Below are 412 nucleotides of genomic sequence, written 5' to 3' on the forward strand. Positions count from 1 at the left end.
TCTAGTGATAAGTGTCACTAGAATATTAATTTCTCTTTGTGATTACCATTCGAAGCTATTGGTGACCACATTCTTTACTGCAATACAGTCTCACTACCATTATATATTGTCCAAGTCTTTTCTTACCTATTGTTCTTGTTTAATGTTGTTACTGTTTATAGTTTAGTCTCGTTTTACTTTTCGAAAAGCATCGGATGATCAGCTGACGCGCTCATCGCCTTTCTTCTCTTACATCTTATTTCTCTTTTTCACTTATTCATAGGTGATCATCGATGGACGTGTGACATTCCCTAGTCGAAAGTACTTCCTAGATATATACATTCTTTGGATGTAAATTGAGCGCAGGTAGAGCACATGTGCTTTGCGAAGTTTCGAGGAAATGAGACACATACCTACCAACCTACATACATGC

General features: G+C 37.1%; 1 protein-coding gene across 1 annotated transcript in view; it reads right to left on the bottom strand.

Annotated features, from left to right (window-relative positions):
- The window catches only part of LOC119588878 (collagen alpha-1(XI) chain-like), a gene marked incomplete in the record, with an annotated part of 48,456 nt that overhangs the window by 6,329 nt on the left and 41,715 nt on the right, over window positions 1-412 (bottom strand).

The sequence above is a fragment of the Penaeus monodon genome, chromosome 24, assembly GCF_015228065.2.
Source record: "Penaeus monodon isolate SGIC_2016 chromosome 24, NSTDA_Pmon_1, whole genome shotgun sequence".
Taxonomy (NCBI): domain Eukaryota; kingdom Metazoa; phylum Arthropoda; class Malacostraca; order Decapoda; family Penaeidae; genus Penaeus; species Penaeus monodon.